This window comes from Lissotriton helveticus, chromosome 1_1 (genome assembly GCF_964261635.1).
Source record: "Lissotriton helveticus chromosome 1_1, aLisHel1.1, whole genome shotgun sequence".
Lineage (NCBI taxonomy): Eukaryota > Metazoa > Chordata > Amphibia > Caudata > Salamandridae > Lissotriton > Lissotriton helveticus.
The window spans coordinates 63,751,055-63,774,865 of record NC_136057.1 but is presented as its reverse complement, the minus strand read 5'-3'; the positions used below and the strand labels follow the sequence as shown (position 1 = coordinate 63,774,865).

General features: G+C 45.0%; 1 pseudogene across 1 annotated transcript in view; it reads right to left on the bottom strand.

Annotated features, from left to right (window-relative positions):
- Positions 1–23,811, bottom strand: part of LOC144824429 (uncharacterized) — a 32,890-nt pseudogene that overhangs the window by 6,929 nt on the left and 2,150 nt on the right. Inside the window, exon 2 of the transcript XR_013608962.1 lies at positions 15,949–16,002. The product of XR_013608962.1 is annotated as an uncharacterized LOC144824429 (transcript). The remainder of the gene's footprint in view (positions 1–15,948; positions 16,003–23,811) is intronic.

The window sequence follows — 23,811 nt, the reverse complement described above, 5'->3', positions numbered from 1 at the left end:
ATAATAAAGGTAACGCTCTAGGAAGTATATAATAAAGGTAATGCTCCAGGAAGTACATAATAAATGTAACACTCCAGGAAGTATATAATAAAGGTAACGCTCTAGGAAGTATATAATAAAGGTAACGCTCCAGGAAGTATATATTAAAGGTAACGCTCCAGGAAGAATATAATAATGGTAACGCTCCAGGAAGTATATAATAAAGGTAACACTCCAAGAAGTATATATTAAAGGTAATGCTCCAGGAAGTATATAATAAATGTAACACTCCAAGAAGTATATAATAAAGGAGTATATAATTAAGGTAACGCTCCAGCAAGTATATAATAAAGGAGTATATAATAAAGGTAATGCTCCAGGAAGTATATAATAAAGGTAACGCTCTAGGAAGTATATAATATTAGTAACGGTCCAGGAAGTATATAATAAAGGTAACGCTTCAGGAAGTATATAACAAATGTAGCTCCATTCACACTCATCTTGACAGTACTTTCCAGTTTACACTGGAGAAGCTTAAGTTCCAACGCCTGTCTTTACTTTTCTGTTTGTTAAGTTATCTTTGCCCCATTCCTAGGGATGGTTCAAGCATTTGTTGGAAGATTGCAGCATTTATTATAGAGATTCCATCACAACCAGTAAAATACCTGCGATATCTCTGCTGCCAATACATGTCTGCTTTTTGTCTTTTTCTACCTTACCATGGTATCTGACTTAATGTCTTTCGTTTGGTGCTAGTTCGGGATGGAGCATTGGCAGAGTGGAACAAGATGTCCATTGCTTTCAGGTGAGTGTAGCATTTTACAACATTGGGAATTTCTTAAAATCAGCTTTACCTTACTCCCTGTTCATCATCTTCCATACTCCCTTATGTCTGAGTACTTGCTCAACAGGGTTCATTGACAGCTAAAGCAGCGGAGTGACTCGATGAACACAACAGACATCAGGTAATGATCTGATAGATAAACGCCATGGTTGGCAGTAGAAGGATCAAAAGAGTCTTTAGAGAAGCTTGCCCAGGACATAAAAACGGAGGAAGTGCACAGGTAGATACATATGAGGCACAAACAGAGGAGGCGAACATGTAGGTACATGCTCCATTTTGGGTCTGTTTCAGGCCTTTACTGGGCTGGGAATTGGTGTGCACTATATCTTAATACTGCGGCTGATAAAGGCACTTGTTGCAAGGGTGTTACCACTTTGACCCTTTACAAGAGGGGAGCAGAGCCTTAGAAAGCACAACACCTGAAGGCTGCCTGGCCTGAGGGGAAGGTGAGAGTCCAGGTGTCAGACAATATCATCAAGGGACATAAAAGGATCCTAAGAAACACAGCGGCAGAGAGGCAAGATCGTCAGTCCAGATGGAGAAGAGCTGTGTCCTCCACTGTTTCCGGAAAAGATTTCTAAGGTTAGGAGGCATAGAATTCCATTGGGTCGGAGCTAAGACATGGAAGGAGAAACCTCCCATTCTGGTTCTGCTGTGACGAGGGATGTGGGACAGGTATAGATTGGTGGAGCGTAGTGTTCTGGAGGGCATGTAAAATTGCATCCAGGCAGCTAGGCTGGGTACTCCTTGGATCTCTGTTTTTTTAGTTCAGTTTAAACAGTTGTCCCGCATCCATTTGGCCATATTCCAAAATATTTCACTTTCTCCGCCTGATGTGAATAATAAAAAGGGTAGGACTGAGCTCCGAACCCCGAGGGATGCCAGGAGCCGGTCCTCTTTGTGATGAGACGAAAGGGGGGTTATAACTTTAAAAGACCACTCCTTTAAAAAGAAGGTAAACCAGGCAAGACCTATGCCCTGTACCCCCAGGTCAGTGAGGCGAGTTAATATAATTGCATGTGAGACAGTGTTGAAGGTCACACTTAAATTTAGGAGTATCAAAGCCTAGGATTTGCCGGCATCTGCAGTACTGCAAAGGGATTCTGTAACGGTTAAAACAGCAATTTCGGTGTTGTATGTTCTAAATCCATTTTGGGAACAATCTAATATTTTATATTGTTCTAATATTTTGCTTAGGAGATTGTTTACATGTTTCTCCTCATCCTTGGACAGAAACGACGGAAGAGAAATGGGTTAAAAGTTTTCTGGGTGAGTGGCATTTAGCGAAGGCTTTTTTAGAAGACGGATAACCTTGGCGTGTTACCATGATATTGATACTTCTTCAGTGCTCAACAAGTTTGGCTAATTCTAGAAATATGGGTGTGACGCTCTCTTGAAAATTTTAAATATATTCAGGTTTAATTGGGTCATCCGGAGATCCAGATTTCACTTGACGCATTAAGGTAGAAATAGAATCTGCGTCAAGTAGAGCCAATTGGTCCAAGGGAGCCCATTGCGAGTGGTAGGTCACTGTATCAGGAGAGACAGGTTTGACTGTTTTCTCACCCCTGTTAAAGTAAAGATAACGATCATTGACCAAGCTTGCTGCAGTGGCTGTTAGAAGCTTCTGCTAATCCAGGAGTGGAGGTGGGTTTAATCAGGTTGTTCACAATAGAGAATATTTCCATGCTTTGGTTGAAGTCTCCGCCCGTTCTCTATTGGAGTCTAATAGAGGCACACTCCTTTCGATAAACCTTGAAAAGGCAGATGGGTCTACTGCTTTCTCATTGTGGGGTTACCGGTAATGTTGTTTTCAACGCTAGGTGTATCAATGGTCATAGGCACCATATAATGGTTTGATCAGGTCACTGGAACAGCGGGAGCAGTTTGAAGGGTGGCCACGTTGAAAAGAAAAGGGTCCAGCAGATGGCCGGCCTCATAGCTGAATGTTTTACTAACTGAGCTAATTGGAAAGTGGCCAGGTCATTAGTAAAGTCCTGGATTTCTTTATTGTTGATTAAATCAAGATGAAGATTCAAGTCTCCAATTATGCTTAAGTTGGACAATTGAAGTGAGTGCAAGGTAGAGCACTCTATTAGAGATTCCCTGGGGATGTATCAGAGCAGGGCCGGGGCACTGACTACAGCTCAGAGGCTCCACCGCACGCTGCGTCACACTTCCCGTGTGCGGAGGCGCTTAAAGGCAGCAGTGAGGTCCCGCTGTGGGGGACGCATTGGAGCAGAGCCATGGCAGTGACTACAGCCCCAAGGCTCCACCACACAATGCATCACTCTTACCGCAACCCTGAGCCGCTTAAAGGCAGCAGTTAGGTCCTCATCGGAGCAGAGCCAGGGCATGAACTACAGCCCCAGGCTCCACTGCACAAAGCATCACTCTTCCGGCACCCGGAGATGCATATAGGCAGCAGCGTGGTACCTCTGCATGGGCCTCGCCCGGGCCAAGGGCGGACCCATCCATGCCCGGAGGAGCCCGGAGGAGGCTGGGCTGGGCCCCCCCCTCTAACTTCTACACTCCCCCGTTACAGGCCCACCTTGGGCAAGAAAAAGCTGAGAGCAACAGAGGCGGTAACTGTTACCTTTTTAGATACCTTTCTGGCCAAGGCAACATCGACATTAAATAAATCGTACTTACAGAAAAGAGAATTTCGTTGGGGTCAGGGACAGGGCAGTCATCTAATCTAGTTGTTTCTCCAACTAAGGGCGGTGTAAAGAAATTATATGGGGTTTCTCTTCCAGAATTGCCGGCAGTCTCTGTACCAACCCCCGAACATTCCCAGCATGCCTCTACATTTAGTGGGAAAACAACTGACGCTACCTGCGTAAATGGTAAATGAAAAAGAGGTTATGCGATACTGCCCTCCAGGTGACCTGCCAAGAAGATCAGATAGGCCGCTATGCCAGCGAGTTCCACATGTATGAATGGCCAACAACATTCAGAGACTACATTTCCCTCATATTGGTGTGATCTTCTTGATAACTTTAAACAACTTTTTCAACCAATCTATGCCCGTTTAGATTCTACAGATCGCACTTAAAGGTCATCCCCTCTGTGTCTGTAAAACTCTTAAAAAACTATAATTGTGAAAGTCATAATTTGTGTTTTAATTGTGAAAACATGATCCTTGGTCGTGAGTTAGCTAAATCACTCTCTACTTCTATTGGTCATCCTTGTGTTGAAAATCAGTTGGCCCCCAGCAGGGATCCTATAGGTCCAGACCATGCAGATTTGGTCCCTAGGTGTTGCCCACCGCAGGTGACCATATACGATTCTATGTGTAAGGGGCAATAACACGACTTATCAAGACCACAGGTTATGGTAAATCTCCCGTCTACTCAGGCCCATAGCAAACCAAATCAGCAATACATGAACTTCCCTCCTGCAGCTTGTCACTATGTTTAAATTGTAGTCAACGTGCCTTTATTACGTCCCAATCTTAGAAAATCTTCACTTCAGCTGATGGCCAAGGCAAGACACTGGATGACTCAAAACTCTAATCACGGTCATCTCATCCAAAATCAATTGATAATGGCCAGAATAACGCAGTGAATTGGGTCTGATGTAAAAACAACAAAAATGACTGGTTATTTTAACCTTTGATAATGAATGGCTTGTGAGAGACCCATTAGGGACTTTACCGGTTTCCCCTTCACTCCATTCTTAGATTTATGCAGTCTCATTGGGCTTTTTTTTATAGGTCCGCACAGGTACGTAGTTCCACCGTACTCACTCAGGTCCTTTCTTTGGTGAGAACTGGTCATAAGCCTACCCAGGTGGCTTTTGATGCCCTTGCTCTATCAAATAGGTACTCATTGTTGGAAGATATGGAGGCATGTGATTGACTGATCTTTCCCCTTAATTATTTGCCTCCTCAGTCTGTTCTTTATGTTCTTTATAACGATTTTTGAACGGTTTCTGTTTTGGTACCCGTGGAGAGGGTTCAGTTGGTCATTTTAGATCCACTAAGCAGTATTACATCCTTACCAATTGACCCTCCATCATCCTTCTCACCAGTACCAACACCAATTTGGTTGCAGGAGTCCCCAAGTGATATAAAGTTTCTCTCTAGGAAAATAGCGGGCTATGAAAACAAAAAAGGATAATCAAAATTGGTATAAAGTGTTTACGAATTCTGATATTATCTGCTTTCAGGAAAATTGGACAGAGCAGTCCGTCTATAAACGGCTATAGCTCCTTTGTTACGCCAGCAGTTCCATCAGCAGCAGGTAGATCTAAGGGGGGCTTACTCAGAATTACAGCAAACGCGATCACCCTAGGTAAGGTGACCTTTATCAATAACTCGCCCCATTTTCATGTTATCGTGGCTGAAGGTTCTGGGAAAATTGATTTGTTACGCATTCAATTTTATAATAATAATTTTAAGAATTCTACACAGGTGACAGATGAGTTGGCAGGAATATTGGAAACTCTGTTAACATACCAATCATGTTAAAAAAAAATTATTTGAGCTCTGGATTTTCATGTGTACTGTAACCCGAATTCGGAAAAATGTATGTGTGGGGTAACTGACACTAATGATTCATTGCTAGGCATTTTATGCATCATAACTACGGAAACATTTCAAAATGTTTTTCATTATCTTGGGACCTAGTTATAATAAACCTGTATCACCCCATGACTGGTCAACCCCTCCCCACCTTTCAAATTACAGGAGTTACCTCGACATCTGATTGTACAATTATTCAGACTAATTTTAAGAGATGTATTAAGTCCTCCATAGCCGAGTTGACAGAGTTCAGTGATCATGCTTTCCTTCTCTTTTTTGTTTTGTTTGGCCTCTTTCTGCTAAGTCAAGCACTATATTTGTCCCAAAACCGATTCGGAGTAGGAAAATGGATGTACTCAATTGAGAGAAAATTAACCCTATTTCCTTCCTCCCAAAGGTTGCAAAGGAGGTGGTACCTGACAGTGAATCCTGCTTAGACACCAACACTGATAGTCATCAAGTAGTAATAGCATTTAGTAAAATTTAAACATCTAGAAATTCGAATCTTTTACATCCAACTACAAGAAACACTCCATTGACGATAAGGGGATTGAGACAAATTTCTCAAAGGCCTCCAAAGAACTTCACACTGCTCTTAAAACAAGTCCCAGAAACAAAGATTTGATAAGGAAGCTATGAGCGGACTATGAGATAGGTAGGGCAGTGAGAAAAAAGGATTTACGGGATGAAGCATGGGTACATTTGTGTGAGGCTTCGAGGAGTAAAGATAGCAAGGCATTTTGGAGGGTGGTAAATGCCCCTTTTCGGCAAGATCAGGGCGGCCCCTCTCTTAATATTCATTTAGATCAATCGACCTGGGGGTCTCACTTCCAGAGCATTTTTAATGTAGAGATGGATAGCGCTACAACAAACCTTAAGACTTGATGACTGCCCATCTGGGGATGGAATTCTCATTAGAGGAAATTGAGCTTGCACTCTCTCAATCGCCTGCCCTAAAGGCAGCCGGGTCAGATGGGGGTTCCTCTGGATATTTTCTTTGTACATAAAAATGTATGGGCTCCACCCTTGACCCACGTTTTTAATAGTTTCCAAAGTGCGACCCCTGGTATCTTGGAAACAATCCGTGATTATCCCCATATATAAGAAGAGGGGTTCCCTTGAATCCCGCAAATTACCGCCCAATCGCCCTGCTGGATATCGCTGCCAAACTAATGGGGAGATTGCTCCTAAATAGACTGGAGGAGTGGGCATTTGTTAATAATGTATTAACTGGGGGGGCGTGGCTAACCACCAGCCAAGATGGCTGCACTCTGAGAGAGCTCTGTGACTGACGAGCCCTCCTCTCGAAATCCGTTAATTAATCCGTCCCTTTAGCAGTTGCTAAATTGTGGGATCGGAAGCATCTCACCTTCCGGTGCACTTTGCTCTTACCCGCATCTCTCTCCGAGGTTCCCCGGAGACACTACGTCGTGCTGTAAACTGCGGCCTATTCTGGCGCCAAGAGCCGGGGACTCAGGTACGGGACGGGTCCAAAGGGCCTCACGCACGGCGACACCCATCATCTCCTGCTTGTCGGAAGCCTCCGGAGACGGACGGAAACAATCACGCACTATCCACAGGTATTATCGAAGTCTCAGACGGAGCCTATCTTCCATGCAAGCTCAGAGGATAACAAGGCAGGCGAGTGTAATTACCGGCGAACCCGGGGGGCGGAGACGACTACAGAGACGGGAAGACGTAGCCCGCTCCTGATACAGATCGCGAAGGGCTGATCTGATCTCGAGCAGCAAGCCCACGCCAGCAGCTCCTTCTCCGGCTCCCCTCTAGGCGCAACGGCCCGAGCCTGATCCTGCGACCTCCGATCCTGCCCTTGCTCACCTGGGCGCCCACACAGCTCCATCTCACAGGCCTACAGCCGGTGCACCCGGGGGGTGGAAAAGAACACAAAGGAGGGGGGCCATAGCATGCTCCCGACGCGGATTGCAGGAGACTGCCCTGACACTGTGCAACCAGCCCACACTGCCAGCTCACTCTCGGGCTCCACACTAGCCGCGACGCGGCTCGGCACCGACCCTGAGGCCTCCGGTCCCGCACTTGCTCCCCGGGTGTATTCGCAGCCATCACCTCACAGGCCTGGTTGGGAGGCAGAGGCCACAGCCTGGCGCAGAGCGCGACAGCATCGCGCAACACCTCCACCCACAGTGCAGCTCAGCGCTCGAGAGGCCTATTCAAGGGGACACTGCACCAGTCAATCCAGACACTCTCTTCTGCCCCACCAACGACGACTGCTGTGATGAGTGGCAGGGGGACAAGGGGCCAACAGGCCTCGAAACTGGAGAAGTACGCTTATAACAAGGACCCGCCAGACAATGCGAAGGGGGACCCAACTCGGACACCACCCCAATCCATGGGAGACGCGGCTAATACAGAAAAGATCACCCTCCACGACGTCATGGCGACCCTAAAGACAATGCAATCCTCAATGGGCACGATCTCAACAGAAGTCTCCCTGATTAGAGCTGACTTCGCAAAAATGTCAGACCGCGTTGTGGAGGTCGAGAAGACAACTACCGACCTCGTAGGGGGCCACATCGGATCTACAGTGTAGAGTCAAAAGGTTGGAAGACGACAATCTCATGCTGAGGGCAAAGCTGGACGACCAGGAAGGCCGCTCGAGGCGTAATAATGTGCGCCTGATTGGTGTGCCAGAATCTGAACGCGGCCCGGCCCTGGACCTCTACGTTGAGGACCTCATAAATAAGCAGCTCCAACCCAAAGGACTGTCGAACTATTTCTCGGTGGAACGTGCCCATCGAGTACCTGGAGGAAAGCCAAAGACCGGGGCGCCTCCACGGCCCACCTTGGCCTGAATTTTTAACTTCAGGGACCGGGACGCCATTTTACTAGCAGCGCGCACTCGACCGCCGATCAAAATTGATAACTCAGAAATCCACTTCTATCCTGATTACACAGCGGCAGTGGCTCAACAACGCCGGGGCTTCACGGAGGTCAAGAAGGAACTACGTGCTCGGGAGCTAAAGTACTCGATGATTTTCCCAGCGAAATTACGTGTGGAATCCGAAGGAAAGACTTGGTTCTTTGACACACCTCAAGCGACCAAGGAATGGCTAGAGGGATGGTGACCGGCGAGAGGTCCGCGGAACCGCAATATGCAACGGAACCACGGAGATAGAAGCCCTCGGCTAACCGACGACACAGACTGAACACGGATCATCGCAATACAAACTCCGACACTGTAAACCGACCTTTTAAACTTTAATTTTCGAATAAGACGTCCGCCCACTCTTTTTCAACAGGAAGAAAGTTGCCGGACATGCAGGGAGAGGGTGAGGCGGCGGGCCGCCACTTGCGGCTGGCCAACTATGGTGAGATTCTGATCGTACACGACGAGACCCACGCAGGTAGGACTAATAGTTAAGACTGGCACTGCACGAGTACTCTCTGAGCGGAGGGAACGGCAGCGGACACAGAAGTCTCACCCCCACGAACAATCTTCATGTGTTGGGACTGTAAGCACTCTGCTCAGTTGGGGAGGTGGAAGGTTTATTGTCCGCCGGGCAGGGAGGCAGTGTGGGGAGTAGGGGGTTTCTACGTTTTGACTTTGTTTAGTTTATGTTTTAGTTGTACGTTTTTCACATGGTTGGCTCTTTACATGCACACGCAGCATACGCACCAATTCTTCTTCAAGCACTCAGACACAATGGCCTGGCCGCAGCGACCCTGTATGGGCAATCGGGCACGGTCTACGCAACATGACACCCACCTTCACGGCACACTGTTGGAAGTACAGGGGCTCAACCTGAGCTCTTGCACACCCCGGACCTCGGTCCGCGTCTGGAGATATGACGAACATTGCATGATGTGTGAACTAGAAAATGTATAACAGAACGACCTAATTGTATGTATCCTAGAATTGAAACCTGAATGAAAAGTATGATGTGTAACATGTTGAAAAGCCAATAAACAAAAAGTTAAAAAAATAAAAATAATAATAATGTTTTAGCTGAGACACAATACGGGTTTAGAAAGAGGAGGGGTACGATCGACCACGGACAAAATTCACCCTTACTGCAGCAAAATATGTTTGTGGAAAAAAGGGCCGTTTTATCTGGCTTTTGTGGACTTGTCCACGGCCTTTGACTACGTAAACCACTCAAAATTGTGGGTTGTTTTGGAGTCGATGGGCGTGGACAATTCCATAATTCTTTTTATTAGGGAGACATATGGAGAGGCTGTGGCAGTAGTCAGATTTGGTAAACAGGAGGAATGTTCGGAATTATTTAAAATTGAAAAGGGGGTGCGACAGGGGTGTGTCCTTGCCCTTTTTCTTTTTTTCCTTGTACACCAATAACTGTGATGAAGTGTAGACCGCGCAGTGCAGAGATGTTCCATCAGCAGGTGGCTTATCGCGGCCTGCTCTCTTCTATGCAGATGATGTGATTTTGATGGCCAGACAGATTTGCATAACACTACGTTGTGAAAAAACAAGTTTACAATCAGCATGCGCGATTGTTAAAGGTTGCTGGCGCTTAGGTAAATTCAGACCGGTGGTCATTAAAACTGAATCACTCAGCAACTGTACAGCTCAGCGAGCTGAAATAAGATCTTTAAAGATGGCGCTTGAGAATGCCGATCGCGAATTCCCCACACTAATAGTGTGAGATTTGCATTATTGCGTCCAGTCTTACAATAATTACATGCAGACATGGATAAAGAACGGTTACAAAGATGAGACAGGTGCCACAATAAAGCATAAATTGCTTTGGGAACAAGTAGTTCTTTTACAGAAAGAACTACGAAAGACTCACGTGATACATATGCAGAGTCTTCAACGTGATGGTGTTCACGTTGCAGGGAATTCATTGGCTAGCAGAGCCAGAACGGCAGCGGTTCAACCGGCTACCGTAGCTACAAAAAAGCGTTCTAAAAAACAAATAGATGGCGAAACCATGCTGGCAGTAAAAGCCTCATTAAAAGGCGACTATGCAGCATTACCTCTCAACTATCCACTCGCCAATACATACATAATTTATGCGAACTCCGTTCCTTTTGCTCAAATCCCTGGAGTGGGGGACAGAGTAATTCCAAACACGAACCGGAGGGCTTACTTGATTCAAGAAGCACACATGGGAATGAGTCTGAGGCACCAAGAGATCTTGAAATCTCTAATAGAATTACAATCACAATACTGGTGGCCGGGGATGAGCGTGCAAATTTATAACTTTGCAATGAATTCTCAGGACTGCAACAGAGATCGCAGTTGTGAACCGGACCAGACACCAGCCCAGACACCTCTATTAGAAAGCATTAGGCAATCTATACGCAAACATCCAGACGGAAAAATGCGATCCCATAATTATTAAGACGAGATTCATTTAGATGAGGCCCCAGCGCTCGGCTGACGCCAGAACTGTTATAAAAGATTTGCGAGTCTTTATCGGCACATACGCAATTGGCATGCTACATTCTGACCAGAGTCCTGCGTTTAGCTCTTGAGCTTCCAAGGAGGCCATGGCCAGCATGGGCATTGCGTTGCGGTACTCTAGTCCATTCCATCCCGAGGGAAATGCGGTAGTGGAGAGAAAAAAACGTGACATAAAGCAATCTATAACAGCGAGGGTATTAGGTTCGGGTGACGGGTGGGTCAAACATCTAACAAGTGTCCAACGTAGTCTTAATAATCGGCCAAGAAATTCTCTGGGGTGAATCACTCCGTATGAACTTTTGTTTGGTACCAGAATGATCATCAGTGACCTCGATTGTCAGACTTCAGTGGTGGAACAAAAAGCCTTTGATATCAAAAATCGTTTGGCTGTTTTACAGGACTTAAATGAAACAAGCACAAGTCTAAGTAACACAAAACTAAAGCCAACGGCCACTGAAGAAAAACCACCTGTCCCAGCAAGATCTGTCTGGATTCCAAAGATTGGGGATCTGTTCAGAGAAAACATCACGGTGAAGAAGGAATTTGGGCCTTCTTACAGAAAAGCAGTACCTGTCTTAGCTATCATCGGAACAAGATCAGTAGTACTACCGCCCCTTGCTGGTAAAAAGGAGAACAGAGTTGTATCAATCGACCTGGTAAAACCACAATCATGTGGCCAATTATAAGTAGTAGGCCCAGTGGACTCCCAAGAAGTAGCAGAAGACCAAACCTTGCTACAATTCAAGAGGTTCAAACTGAGAGACTAATCACATTTGATAAACCTGCAGTGAATAACAAGCATTTGCAATGCAATAGGTCTCGCATTAGGAAATTTTGAGCTATTGGTATTCTAAATGACAAATTGTTTATTTATGTTTTGCTTTTGAAAATAGTGAGAGTAATAGCTTTGTTATTTACAATGCCAATAGTTTTAACTTTCACAAATGTGACACCTATAGCATTTCTAATGCAATATGTGTTGTATTTACTTGACTTAGATGTATTGATATTACAAATAACAATGGCTTTTAATTTTTTTAAATAATTAATACTTAAATAAAAGTTATTGTAATTTATAATGGCAATAGCTTAAACTTTTGTAAATAACTTTTGTGAAGATTATGTTCATTGTATTTTATTGTGGCGCAAATCCAAGAACAGAAGTGAAATATTAACATCTTTTTGTGACATTTGTAATACAGCTTGAAACATTGAGAGAACATATTTGAACCAGTTGTTGTTGAATGGTTGCACAGATTGATGCTCAGTGGCGCTGAGTGGTGTTGTGGTGGCGAACGAGTGATGCTGTGGCGTTCAGTGATGCTGTGGTAACGCATAGTGATGTTGTGGTGCCCCTGAGTGATGCTGTGGTGCCCCTGAGTGATGCTGTATGCTATGCTATGTTGTGTTTTGCTATCCTATGTTTTGATTTGTTATGCTATGCTATGTTTTGCTATCCTATGCTTTGATTTGTTAGCTATGCTGTGTTTTGTTATGCTATGTTTTGTTATGCTATGCTATGTTTTGCTATGCTATGCTATGCTTTGTTATGCTATGCTTTGTTATGCTATGCTATGCTATGCTTTGTTATGATATGCTATGTTTTGTTCTGTTTTATTATGCTATGTTTTGTTATGCTATGCTATGTTGTGTTTGGTATGCTATGCTACGCTAATATATGTTTTGTTTTGCTATGCTATGTTTTGTTGTGTTTTGTTAAGCTATGCTATGTTTTGTTATGCTATGTGCTGTTGTGTTTTGTTATGCTATGTTTTATTATGTTATGCTATGTTTTGTTATGCTATGCTATGTTTTGTTTTGCCATCCTATGCTTTGATTTGTTATGCGATGCTATGTTTAGGTTTGCTATCCTATGCTTTGTTTTGTTATGCTATGCTATGTTTTGTTTTGTTATGCTATGCTATGTTTTGTTGTGTATTGCTATGCTATGCTTTGTTATGCTATGCTATGTTTTGTTATGCTATGCTAGGTTTTGTTATGCTATGCTATGTTTTGTTGTGTTTTATTATGCTATGCTTTGTTTTGCTATGCTATGTTTTGATATGCTACGTTTTGTTATGATATGCTAAACTTTGTTTTGTTATGCTGCTATGTTGTGTTTTGTTATGCTATCTGTTTTGCTATGCTTTGCTATGCTATGTTTTGTTATGTATGCTATGTTTTGTTGTGTTTTTCTATGTTTTGTTATGCTATGTTTCGTTATGCTATGCTTTGTTTTGTTTTGTTATGTTATGCTGTTTTGTTATCTTATGCTATGTTTTGTTATGCTCTGTTTCGTTATGCTAAGCTTTGTTTTGTTATGCTATGTTTTGTTATGTTATGCTATGTTTTGTTTTGCTATGTTTTGTTATACTATGCTGTTTTGTTTTGCTATGCTTTGTTATGTTATGCTATGCTTTGTTATGTTATGCTATGTTTTGTTGTGTTTTGTTATGCTATGATATGTTTTGTTATACTATGCTGTTTTGTTTTGCTATGCTTTGTTATGTTATGCTATGCTTTGTTTTGTTATGCTATGTTTTGTTATGCTTTTGTTGAGTTTTGTTATGCTATGCTATGTTGTGTTTTGCTATGTTTTGTTTTGCTATCCTATGCTTTGTTTTGTTATGCTATGCTATGTTTTGCTATCCTATGCCGGTGAGGGTGTGTGAGGGTGAGGGTGTGGGAGGGTGAGGGGGTGTGAGGGCGAGGGAGTGTGATGGTGAGGGTGAGTGAGGGTGTGTGAGGGTGTGTGAGGGAGGGTGAGGGTATGTGAGGGCGAGGGTGTGAGGGGGTTTGAGGGTGAGGGGGTGTGAGGGTGAGGGTGAGTGAGGTTGTGTGAGGGTGTGTGGGGGTGTGAGGGTGTGTGAGGGTGTGAGGGTGATAGGGTGTGAGGGTGAGGTTGTGTGAGGGTGTGTGAGGGTGTGTGAGGGTGGGTGAGGGTGAGGTGTGTGAGGGTGAGGGGGTGTGAGGGTGAGAGGGTTGGGAGGGTGAGTGCGGGTGTGTGATGGTGTGTGAGGGTGTGTGAGGGGGTGTGAGGGTGAGGGTGTGAGGGTGTGTGAGGGTGAGGGTGTGAGGGTGTGTGAGGGTGAGAGGCTGTGAGGGGGTGTGAGGGTGAGGGGGTGTGAGCGTGAGGGAGGTTGAGGGGGTGTGAGTGTGAGGGGGTGTGAGCGTGAGGGAGCTTGAGGGGGTGTGAGTGTGAGGGGGTGTGAGGGTGAGAGGGTGTGTGAGGGTGAGGGTGAGTGTGAGGGTGTGTGAGAGTGTGAGTGAGGGTGAGGGTGTGTGAGGGTGAGAGATCCACAAAGTAAACATAACACTGTAGGGGAAAGTGCACAAACAAACACCCTTAACGGAATTTGAGCCTCAGCATCGACTGTAATTATTAGCAAATCCCTATCTAGTAATTAAAAATAAATAATTAAACCGCAATCTCAGAGGGGCGATGGGAAGAGATAAAGAAAAAGGAAACATGGTTGGGATGGGTAAGTGTAGGATCTGAAACAAATGATGCAGAGAATCGTGCCGGAGCCACAAATTAAACATAACACGGGAGAGGGAAGTGCTAAAACGGATGACCTTAACAGGTTTGGAGCCTCGGCATTGGCGGTAATTATTAGCAAATCTCTATCTATTAAGTAAAAATAAATAAATAAACAGCGATGTCTGAGGTGGTAGACAGCATTCCATTGCGGTGCGATGTTGATGGGTGCAACGTTTACACAACTAACACACAGGGTGCATGCTGCGTTTCTTCAAAGTGCAACCATATCTTTTTCAAATACAATTTTTTAAAAAATACACAAACCTGAAGAGCAGCAGACACCGGCGTTGAACAATATTCTGGGATCCCCTGGAATGTGTGTAGTTCTTAATTTTCGAGTGTTTCCAGACAGAAGCAGCAGATCCCAGAGCTAAGTGATCTCACCATGTTTTTGTGTGCCATCCCAGATCCTCTCGAGCTGCGAACGACTCAAAAGGCAGCGCTTAGGCTTCTGTTCACGGCGCTTTGCACTGCTCTTTCTGTGCAGCGCTGCAAAGCTGGAGATTAAACCGAGCTGACGCTCGGCTGGAATGGAGCTGCCAGCACCGCAGCCGGGCTGGGTCTCACAGGCTGGATGAGGCATGCTGGGAGCCAGAGAGAGGGTAGTGCTGCTGCGCCATGAATCATAGCAAACTGCAACTATATATGAAGTGCGGTGATTAACATGGCTGACTGCACAGATGTATCGAAGCACACAGGCAAACAGTGGCGCCATTCTAAGAAAGGCGTTTACACAACTACAACAAGTAGATAAAAGAGCCTGGTGGGGGGTGGGGGGGAAGCGAGCGAGGGGAGGAAAAGCATATGGGGAGTAGATAAAGACAATGTTGGTGTGCGAGGATGGGTTTGTGCACGCGCATGCATGCGCGTTGGCTTCAGCGAGACCTACCAAGCTCTTGGCATTGCTGTGGGGGGGCGGGAGTGGTGGGTATGAATTTCTTTTAAAGTACTGGGAGGGGGGAGGATGTTGAAAGAGACACGGCCTGGCGGCCGTGAAAGCAATGTATAATAAGCAAGGTTGTTTAATGGTGGGTAGGATTTTTTTTTAAAGTGCACTGGGAGGGGGGAGGATGTTGAAAGAGACACGGCCTGGCGGCCGTGAAAGTGAAAGTGCAGCCGTGAAAGTGAAAGTACGGCCGTGGGCAGCAACAGCAGGGGTGAATAATTAGGGGGGAGCAGAAATGCCTGAGGCTGAGCGCATGGTGGGGGAAGCTTCATATGCCTGTGGGAGGGCGGCTGATGGCTTTGAGGTGGACGCGTGTTCCGCCCGAGTGCACTACACGAACTGTCCGAAATCCGCGATGGTTTCAGACCTTGGTTTGCCCTCTTTATCTCTCGCCAGCAATGCGCAAGCGCATTGGCAGGCGAGACCTTAAAAGGTAGAGCTTAATACTCCAGGGTCCTGCTAGGAGGAGCCGGAAAAAAGAACTGAAAGTAACTGCCTCTGGCTGTGCATCATGGGATACCGGGGATCTCTGGAGAGTCTTAAAGGCATGGTATCCATTTGCCGACACATAATGGCAGCCTATGGGTGCTTCTCTATACAATAACGTTTGGTTGCCTTCACTGTGACACTACTTCTTTTCCTAACTAACCACCAGAGGTGTTGGTGACTGAGACTTCTAGGTATTATCTCTGGAATCGTTACTTACCACTCATTTCCTTTTTCCACCGACAATCCGGGCAACTCAGCCACAACTGAAGATCTAGAAGGAAAAAAGGAGAAGATGGGAAATCAACATTTGAAGACATTTTCATTAACATTTATGTATATCAGTATCGCAATACTTTGAATAAAAGACACCATTGAGAAACAAATTAATCCTCATCGCCTTTACATCCTGCCCAGTCTCCCAAAAGTACCACAAGCAGTGTCAGAATTGGGATCTGGAAGTATGGAGATGGTGGTGAGCAAGATGGCTGAGAGCCATGAGAAGCAGGAGCGGGCGATGGAAAAATTCCTTATTCCAGCCCTGGAAGATCGCATTGCAATACACAAGGCCCAGACAACACAAGCTAAAAGGTAGGAGACAGCCCTTAGAAGATTGGCTGATACCATGGGACAATAGAGGGGGCAAACTGTTTTGCCCTCAGTGGTTCTGCTTAAATATGTGACAGTAGAAGATCCAAACTTTTTCAAGAGTATGGCACAGGCAGCAGCCGGCAGGCTGACCGGTGAAGCAAATATCTAGGTCCTTTGTTAACAAAGGAGTTACAATCCGTCAGCCAGACTTCAAATCCTCAGGACACTACTCCCTTAATTGAGATAAAAGGAACATTCTGGAATATTTAAGGACTGACGATTAAACTTATTGAATAAAATTAAATCATCTTAAAGAAGCCCAAGAAACACCCATGGCAGTGTATTTACAGGGAGAAAGACTTAAGTGACTGTTGATTAAAACCCCTCACAGCAACTAAGGAGGATATAATGGAAAAGATATTGCTGGAGCAATACCGCACCTCCCATACAGGAATGGGTAAGACAGCATATCCATCTGACTCTAGAACAAGCTATTGAACTAGCTAGCACCTATAGTCGAGCTCAGGAACTACAAAAAGGGAGGGAAGAGTCAAACTGGAGAAGCCCAAGTTCAGTACCTGTTCATCATCCTCCTCCCCCTTCGCAGAGAAACCCCAAACTTGTGATTTTATTGCCTGACCCTGTAGTACAGACTCCTAGGCCTGTACTACAAGGGTTCCAATGTGGAGGGGTCGGACATATAGCATGATTCTGCCCTCAAAAGAAGAAGCACATGGAAAAGGGAATCCCTGGAGTCCTATATAATAATGCTATGAGGAAATGTACCCCTTACCATTGTGAGGTATCTTTTAATGATATACCAGATATTGCCTTGGTAGTCACAGGGTGTCTGCAAAGTGTGATGCAGCCCCAAGTCTTACACCATCCTGCTCCTCAGATTCAAGAAACAGAGAATATTTAGTATGTAAATTGGGATAGTAAAAGATACCCCATAGCAGAAATACGCTTGCAACACAGAGACCCACCCATTGTTTCACTCAAAGGGGGTCTCATACAAAAACTACAGGAACAAATGATCATAGATAACAATTATCCTCATCTCAATTCCTTGGTGCAAGATACCAGGAAGGACAACTCTCAAATGGACATCCATAAATGGCCACCTGCCAAGCAGAGAAAAAGTAGAAAACAGCGTAGGGAAGAAAAAGGAGGAATTCCTTTAGAGGTCTTTTCTACCCAAGCAGAGGATTTTGTCTGGGATAATGACCGCAATTTCAGGGCAGCTTAACGGGAGGATCCCTCATTCTACGAGGCCTGTCGTGTAGCAGCAGATCAGGAAAACCCATCAAAAGTAGGTCCCCAATTCTATGTGCAACAACGGGTTGTTGTATAGAAAATGTGGCCCTAAGGATCCTACCCAATTATTGATCCCCACTCTTTTTAGGGATAAGGTCCTGTTCTTGCCCCACAGTCACCTTCTGTGAGGACATTTTGGGAGGAAAGAAAACAAGTGGGTCATTTTAGATAACCTCTACTGGCCAGGTCTTTTTCAACAAGTACAAACATACTGCAAAGAATGTTTAGCGGATATAAACTTCCCAGATTACCCCAGATGCAATTGCATAGATGTACCCTTCACCCGAGTGGGGATGGACATAATAGGCCCTTTTTTACCCTCTAGGAGTGGATATTGTTATGTGTTAGTACTTGTTGACTAAGCCACGCGTTTTCCTGAAGCAACTGCTCTGCCAAATCCCACTACTATGATGGTGGCCAAAGCCATGATAGACGCGTTCGTTGGGGTGGCTTTTCCAAAAGAAATTTTGATAGATCAAGGGGCTCCTTTGTTTAAAAAATGATGAGGCAAGTCTGTCATGGGTTGGGTGTTACTCAAATTCAAAAGTCTTTATTTCGATATTTTTCAATCATAAAAGACAATACATAAAAAACATTTTAAAGAGAAAAGAAAGAAATTGTTGCAAATCTAACAAGAAAAATAGGGGAAATACATCATTTGTGACTAGAAAGATCCACAATTCATCCTTAAGCAATTAGCATTGACCAACCAGAGATCATAAAAAGCCATACAGTTCAATCAATAAATAGTTGCAATAAAAAAGAAATAAAAAGATTATTCTATAAAAAATTTCAAATATTTTCAAATATGAGAGGAAATTCATCACCAAGAAGGTTAAACACTAAATACGTTTAACATATTCATATTTATGTTATAAACAAAATTACTGTAGGCTCATTTTACGGGCCCGTGTTATCCACATCCAATGGAGAAATTTTGCTATTGCTATTACTACAGCTTGGGAATTGTCAGTACACAAAATCCTGAGTGCCTCAGTACCCGTTTTAAGTCCTAACTGGAGACAGATAGGTTTTAACCAGGACCTCCTGGGGACCTTGTACTCAGGACAGACAAAAAGGACATGCCCAATACCTTCCCGTTGGCCAGGGCAGAAGGGACAGGCAGATCCCTGACCTCCTCGCCATTTAGCGGTAAAAGCATTTAAAGGCAATGTCCCCACCCTGAACTGGTGGAACTTCTTCCTATCCCCTGGAACGGTAATCCAATCCCAATATGCCTCGAAAACCGGGGAATGCTTGAAAACTAGAAAATCAGCCGTAAGTGACGGTTCAGTACAACGGCCGAATCTCGATGCTTCAAGCATACTCCAGTACAGATCTTGAAAGGTCTTTTTTGGTGGGAAAGGATTATCTACAGGGTCATCCCACAGTGGAGATAGCCCCATAGCTCTGTAGGTAGCCTTTACCTCCCTCAACCATGATATTTTCCGGGCTTTATCAAGGTCTCTTACCTCGATGAAGGCCTGTGCATACTGGGAAAGTTCTGGTGGAGGACCAGCAACCTCCACGTTGCTCAGCTGGTTCCTCTTCACCCGGCGGCCACGCCCACGGACACGCCCACTGCCGACGGATCAAAACCTTTCGTGACACCCGCTTCGCGGGTGCCACTCACTTTGCTTTGCCGAACTATACTGCCTGTTGTGTCCAGGACGGAGCAAAGGTCCGCGCAACACAGAAGCCTGCTTGTCTGACTGCAGCCTCCCCTTGACGAGGACTCGCTGGTGTGAGCGAGCCCTGCAATCGGCAGGGCTAGCCTAGCGCTCCCAGATAGAGACCCCAGGGTAGAGGCTTGGGCAAACTTCACCAGCAAGCCGGGGGACTGCGAGGACCAGCAACCTCCACGTTGCTCAGCTGGTTCCTCTTCCCCCGGCGGCCACGCCCACGGACACGCCCACTGCCGACAAGTATATAATTACCATCACTTTACCCGCGACGCGGGACGCGCGCGGGACGCAGCTCGGGCGAAGACCGCGCAAAGAGCGGGCCGTTTGAGGCCGTTCGAGAACGTGAGAGTCCGGTCCGGGCCCCTGCTCTAAGCACTATATCTTCGGACTCCTTCTATAAGTACTTACCACCTTCCTGAAGCCAGCGATAACTCATCATTATTAACTAAAGACATAGCATATTCCATCCACTGAAAATGAACACGAGGGGAAGTAAACAAAAACAACTTTAAAAAACCGGGGTAGGAGAAAAACTGCTAGGACCGATGGATGACTTTATTTCTAAAGCTAATACATTCATTGATCAAAGTATCGGTCTGATTGAGGGTAGAGTTTCAACAGAACTCGCAATTGCAAGGCGATCCTCAATGGGACTACTAGCAACCGCAAGAACCCCAGACATACAATCTGACCCAACCCAAAATACAGCGGGCACAAACAGACTTAGTCTCCCAAATAATATAGATCTTTCTGCCTCTCAACTCTCTGTAACATTCTCAGAAAATGAGCTAGAAAAAACACCCGAAATTTTCCCTGACCACACCCCGGAAGAAGCAAGGCAAGCTAGAGGGAGGAGGGAGGGAGCCATAAAGAAAAGGAAAGATAAGGAAAAGCTAGATAATACTGCAAAAAACAAACTGGTCGATCATATAGATCTGATCGACACCATAAATCCGTCAGGTTTATCCCATCAAATTGCTGACCCAGCCAATAATTTGATAACGATCCATCTTCCACTACAGAACTTTCAAGATACCACCACCTTAGAATCCCCCCCCAAAAAACAACGGGCAAGGAAAGAGAAGCATCAAGGCTAATAAAGGAGATAGCTTCCCTTCTAGATTCCTTTATTCGCCCAATAGAAACTAGACTGCTTAACATCGAGTCTCAATTGACAAAACTCGCTAGCTGTCCCAAGGTAATACCCATACAGGGACCGCCAAAAACGGGCATAAACACCTCGGCAACATTGCTTCCACAAAAGAAACTTACAACTCTAGCCCGCCCGTCGCCTAAACAGCAACCCACAGTAAAGGCCCCTACAGTACCAAAGGCTCAGGCTGTACAGAAACCTATGCCTAAGGCCCTTACTATTCCCCCGCAGAGCAATATCGTACAAAATACATCTAAAGCAAATACGCAAATAATAAATACACCGGCCCCTAAAACTCCTGCCACTAAAAAACAAATCTCCCAAACAACAAAGGTGGTATGAGAGGGACCACTGATAACAGGTTTCCGCTAAACATGCCACCTGAGGCATGTCCATATGTGGTAGTGATGACGGGGGTTCCTGAACTAATGGGAGAGGGGACGGAACCCAACTGGTCGTTGAAAAATAAAGTACAGTATTGGTTGAACACAAATCGACCTGTTCCGCCAACCTGGACAAGCAGGATAACAACAGTTTGTAGGACCCCTTGGGTGGGACATAGGAAAAAAACTATACAGGGAGATTGTATAGTGATCACCTTCGAGGATCCCAGCATAGTCGAGTATATCTGCTCCTGGGATCATAATAATACAATTGGAGGGATCGCTACAAGATCCCTTTCCTTCTTTTACCCAAAAAGATATTACAATAACTATTCGAATGAATCGGACAACATCTGGTGTAAAGCAGTCCCACAACCATGGGAACTAGACTTCGCTGGGCCTAAAACATATCAGCGACATAGTGATCCTGACAATTCTTGGTGGTCAGTAAACCAGAATTATCAACAGCTAGAGGGCCCGTGGCAGACTGTGGGACCACAGAACAGAGGTAGAAACTGGGAACAGTGGGATAGACCGCGCTACTGATCACACAGACCCATCTATAGAGATACCCCACATTGGCAAAATTGGCCAGGCATACCGACCATGAACCGGTTTAGCAGCCTGGAAATGGTCGATTGACCAAGAGTTGAAACTATGAACCCCCTACAGACCAGCCCGGTCCTACCCGAAGATCCCCCAGATCTACCAGAACCTAAAACGGTGGATACTGAGAACGAAATCTTACAGCTCTCAATGATTTTCTGGAACGTTGCAGGCCTCCGACCAAAAATAGAGGATGGTTCCGCTGCTCGATTTTTGGAGGAGGGTAAAATTATATGCCTACAGGAGACATGGGCCACGACGTCCCTACATCTTGTAGGATATAAGACATATTCATCCCCCGCCCTTTCAAGCAGCTCAGGTAGACCTATGGGGGGGCTGGTAACCTACATAGCCAACACAATAACTGACTTGAAGGTATTAGAGGCAGCCTCTTTCCCAAACTTTCAATTGTTTACACTGACAATAGGGAAAAAATATATTATTATACTAATCAATTTATATAATAATCTAGAGGACGACAATTTTTTAAACATCCTCTCCATAATTCAAGAAAAAATTATCCACCTTAGACATCTGTATGAGAGAAAGGGTAATGTCCATATAATATGGGGAGGGGACTTTAATTTACACCCCTGCCCTTTGACGAACAATCAGACCTGTGGAGTGGTGGACGAGCACGAGAACCCCCTCGTGCACTTCCTCCATTCACGAACGGGGTTGGCTATGAATAAGATCCTCTCAGATCTGGAACTGCAAATAATAAACCCAATTCTACCATCAGAGAATCAACCAGAACCTACCTATCGAGGAAGGGGTCACGAGACCACAGTCGATTACATAATTATCACAGAAGGTCTAAAGGATTTAAGTAGGAATTTTTAAATTTTGGAAAACATTCTAAGCGACCATTCTGCTCTAAGGCTGAATTTACAGCTGAACCAACCAAGATCTTTTATGGCAACAATAGCAAATACCTTATCACAAAACAGGCTTGAAGTGGGGGAAAAAAACGGATACACTATAAAATGGGAAAAAGTGGATCCTAACAAGCTTACTAACACATTAATAAAGACTGCTTATAACAATATAATGATATGCCTTGATCCCCAAGCAGATGCCAAGTTAATCCTGGAAAATTATAAGATGATACTAGAACAAGTAAAAATACTGTTGACCAGATTACCCAAACAAAACAAAACAAGTACTACAGGTTGGTTTAATCATGACTGTACTAAGGCGCAGACCAACTTAAGAAAGGCACTTGGAAAATCGAACAGAGACCATCTAGAGATCCAACACCTCCGGCGAGAGTATAATAATGTCAGAAAGACAAGGAAAAAAGAGTTGAAACAGTCTTTGTGGAAAGCTCTGCATAAAAGCGCACTCAAGAAAGATAGTCAGTCCTTTTGGCGAATAGTTAAGTCTCCTCTGCTATCGGACTCTAATATTCCTCAGATCGATGTTGCCATCGATGAGGAAACCTGGCTGAATCATTTTTCAAAAATCTTTGAACTAACATCGAAAGCAGAAGAACGTCATCTTTATCTCCCCCAGGTAGTATTTCCAATACTGATAGACTTTGAACTACAAGACGTTGAAATGGCACTATCGATGAGTAAGAGCGGCAAAGCACCTGGCCCCGACGGGGTCCCAGTGGACTTATTTAAACATCTTCCTGAACTTTGGACTCCTATACTCACAAGAGTCTGCACAGCGGCAGCGAAACTTGGACTGTTGGAGTCATGGTCATGTTCCATCATGGTCCCTATCTTTAAAAAAGGAGACCGCCAAGATACGAAATGTTACCGACCCATTTCGCTGCTTGACTCTCTGGGCAAAGTAGTCGGCAGAGTTGTCCTGGATAAACTTCAGCAATGGGCAGAAGAAAAAAATATCCTTTCGGATCTCCAGTTTGGTTTTAGGGAAGGATTTGGAACAGTGGAACAGGCCCTTAACTTAAGCATGCTAGTTTCGAAATACATTCATGCAAAGCCAGGGACAATTTATATGGTCTACGTGGATTTGTCCTCCGCGTTTGACTGCGCGTCGCATGCGAAGCTCTGGTCTCTGCTGGGTACACTAGGGGTTGATCCTCCCCTTCTGGATTTTCTAAGGGAGCTATACGGTGAAGCCTCAGCAAGAGTGAGATATGGAATAAAAGGAGAGCTAACTGCACCGTTTAGGGTAGAGCGAGGAGTAAGGCAAGGATGCGTCCTAGCCCCCTTCCTCTTCTCCTTGTATACTAACGGATTGGAGGACACCATGCTGAGGGGGGGGCAGGACCTGCCCAGACTGAAACATCGCCTGATCCCTGCACTGCTCTATGCGGATGACGCAGTTATTTTAGCACGCACCCCTATCGAGCTACAGAAATCTTTATCTAAGTA